We start from the raw sequence: 3902 nt of genomic DNA on the forward strand, positions 1-3902 counted from the left end.
TAACGCATGTTCCCACATATAAGTGGGAGGTAAATGATAAGAACACATGAACACAAAGAAGGGAGCAAAATACATTGGGGTCTACTTGAGGGTGAAAGGTGGGAGAAGAAAGGGGAGCAAAAAATGTAACTATTGGGCACTGTGTTTAATACCTGAGTGATAAAATAATCTGTACAATAAGCCCAATGACATGAGTTTACCTATATAACACACCTTCAAGTGTACCCCTGACCTAAAATAAAAGGTTTAGGGAAAAAAGAACTTGAATGTGGAAGAATGTCCAATTATATGTTCCATACTATTCTGGTCTAACATATTCTTTAAGGCTGTGTTCCAATGCCATCTCCTTCACTGAGCCTTCTCTAGCCCCCTAAATTGAATTTTAGTCTCTCCTTTTCCTGAATTTCCCAGTACCTGGCCTGTTACAGCACTTATTTCACTCTGCCTTGGTTATGACTAGCTGGTTTTGTGCTTGTCTCCTCTGCGAGATTATGAACATCTTGTCTTAATCCTCTTCATGCCTGTGGCACATAGCCTGGTTCCTGGGACATAGAAATGCTCACTAAATGAACATTACATGAATATAACCTACTGAAGGTGAAAGCCATATAACATCCTTACTTAGAGAGACTGCAAGTAAATTGTGAGATAAGTGATCTAGTTTCACTAAAATGTCAGGGAAGTGGCGAGGCCCTCTCCCTGTCTAAAGCGAGCACACATCAGCATGTGGCCACTGGGCCCAGACAACCACAGTGCTACCCAGGAGGCACAGAAAACTGAACCCATCCCTGTTGAAATGAACAAGTGACTCATTATTCAGCTGCAGCCAACTCAGCCAGAAAGTTTTCCTAAGCTAATATTTTCACAGGTTTGGACTCTGGCTTATAACAAAACTCCTATCTGATTTTAGTTTTAGTTAGCAACACCCATCATTTATCTCTTGCCTATATTATAAAGGGCTTTCAGACCAAGGTGTAAACACCTTGAAGTGGTATGAATTTGGGGCATATATGCATATGAATGCTATTCTGGGGAGAAGGTGTAAAGCACCACTGTCCGGTAGAACCTTCTGCAGTGATGGAAGGTTCTATGCCTGCTACTATATGGTAGCCACTAGCCTCAGGTGGTTATTAAGCACTTGAAAAGTGGCTAGTGTGGCTAAGGAACTGAATTTTGTATATATGCTCACTAAGCAAGCACTGAGGAACTGAATTTTGATTTTATTTAATTGTAATTAATTTAAATTAAAGCCACCACATGTGACTGCTGTCTACCATATTGGATAGCACAACACTAGATAATTTTATAATAGTATCACATAGAGCTTGATATAGACATGTCCATCCTTCCTCACCCCTTGAGAGCAATGACGAGATGTTATTAATTATATCTTTGGTGCTCAACACACACTTGCCTGACACATACTCAGTACATAATAGATGAATGAACAAAATTTTCATTAAATTAATGAACAAACAAAGAAATTTTACATTTTCTCTGAACTTAGTTTTTTCATTCAAGAATAGAGAGAGTGTGTTCCAAGATTTCTTGTGGCTCAAAAAAAAACAATTATAAGATTCTCTTTAAAAATATTTACTTGCAGCCAGGCACGGTGGCTCATGCCTGTAATCCCAGCACTTTGGGAGGCCAAGGCGGGTGGATCACAAAGTCAAGAGATCAAGACCATCTGGGTCAACATGGTGAAACCCTGTCTCTACTAAAAATACAAAAAATTAGCTGGGCATGGTGGCATGTGCCTGTAATCCCGGCTACTCAGGAAGCTGAGGCAGGACAATTGCCTGAACACAGGAGGCTGAGATTGCAGTGAGCCGAGATCGTGCCATTGCACTCCAGCCTGGGTAACAAGAGCGAAACTCCGTCTCAAAAAAAAAATTTTACTTGTTACAACACATATTTATTGAGCACCCACTATGTCCTAAGCTACTTCATCTTGGTAGCAAACTAGGAAACTCTCATTATGCCCCTAAATAACTCAGTTTTGGAAAAGGGAAGTAATTTGCTATAGATTATGCAATAAATAACTGATAAAGCCAAACTTTTAACCCAGGTCTGTCTAACTGTTTTCAACACACTGCTGATTTTATATAAATTATAATTTTAATGGAAATATTATAGATAAATATAAAAAAGCAAATAAGCATTGAGTGGACAGGGTGACATAGGGACTTCACTGGATTGGAATATGGATCTTCCTCTTAGGAAGATGGTTCTTCAGACAGATTCTTGATTGTTGAGTGAGAGACACCAGGACCTTCAGGAAGACCACCTGGGCTACTGAGAAGGAAGGATGCTCCTCCAGAGAGGCTGGTCAATACAGTGGGAAGCCCTCCTGACTCCAGTGATGCTGATGATGGTGGCTAGGGTTATCACCCTGGTGTCTACTGTGGTAAATTGCTAGGAACCTTTCAGAGCATTACATCCTCTCGGTCACCAGCATATGAAAGCCTCAAATAAAATATTTCCTCCTCTTCCCACTGGTCACATTTACAAAAAACATTATTTTGAAATGTTTAAGGCTACAAACAAGTGTACAAGTGTTTAAGAAGTACAAGTGAGAACATCTAGATCTTTTACCCAGTGACTTCAAATCTAAGCATTTGTCCTAAAGCACTAATTAAGCATACACATCAAGATTTAGTTACCAAAAGTGAGGGCAGCAGTAAACAGTTATGAGGCAACTGGGAAATTTGAACATGAAATGTTTGACGATAATATGGAATTGTTGTTTAATATTTTAGATGTGATAATAGTACGATTATTACTATTTTTTTAAGATAGATTCTCTCTTTGTCACCCACGCTGGAGTGCCATAGTGTGATCATGGCTCACTGCAGCCTTTGTCTCCCGGGCTCAAGTGATCTTCCCACCTCAGCCTCCCAAGTAGCTGGAACTCTATAGGCACATGCCACCATGCCCAGCTATTTTTTTGTTTGTGTGTGTAGAGACAGGATTTCACTATGTTGCCCAGGCTGGTCTCAAACACCTGGGATCAAGCAATCTTCCTGCCTCAGCCTCTGAAAGTGCTTTCATGCCCAGGCTGTTACTACTACCATTTTAAAAATAAGAGTCTTTATCTTTTAGAGATATTTATGGATGAAGTAAAACCACAAACATTTGCTTGAAATATTAATTTTCGCCCTTTTTATAATAGTAACAGAAAGGACCCAGTGTCTTAGAATGGGATGTACCACACATTTTGGTACAACCATACAATGAAATAGCATACAGTCATTAAATGAGATTGTGTATATATCTGGAAGGATACACCAAAATGTTAGCAGTGGTCATTTCTTGGTAGTAACTTTTTCTATTTTCTATCTGTTCTTTGTATTTTTTGAAATATTTGTATTGAGCCTGTTATTTATACATGATTTTAATAAAAATAAATACATGATTTTAAATTGGTTTATATACATTTAAGGTAGAAAGAGGTAAATCTGAGAGGAATTTTGCAAAGAAATTTTAAAGGTCCAGTAACTGTGTAGCTGTTGTTTTTTTCTATCACAAAAAGAAACCTGAGGCAGATGCCATTCAAGGTTGAATTACAAACACGTAAACTTCAGGCCCCATGACAAACAGCCAATTTAACTGAAACTTTTGATGTTTTATTTTCAATTAGGAGAATTCCTCCTCCCCAGACAAAGCTGAGTGAGAACTTTTTTGTGCTTTGGGTTTAGGTTACAAAGTCTTACATACGGTTTCCTCCTCTGGCTTATTTGTTGGTTTTTCATTTAACCTGTGGTCCTTCTCTGCAGAGCCACTCCAGTGTTAATCAAGACCTCCTGCTCATACTCCCAGGCTTCAAGGTGGTGCTATGTGCAGGAGGAATTTATGGAAACTCAGACTTGATTCCGTATTTGGAGTTTGCCGTAATCACTAAT

The sequence above is a fragment of the Callithrix jacchus genome, chromosome X, assembly GCF_049354715.1.
Source record: "Callithrix jacchus isolate 240 chromosome X, calJac240_pri, whole genome shotgun sequence".
In the NCBI taxonomy this organism is placed as follows: domain Eukaryota; kingdom Metazoa; phylum Chordata; class Mammalia; order Primates; family Cebidae; genus Callithrix; species Callithrix jacchus.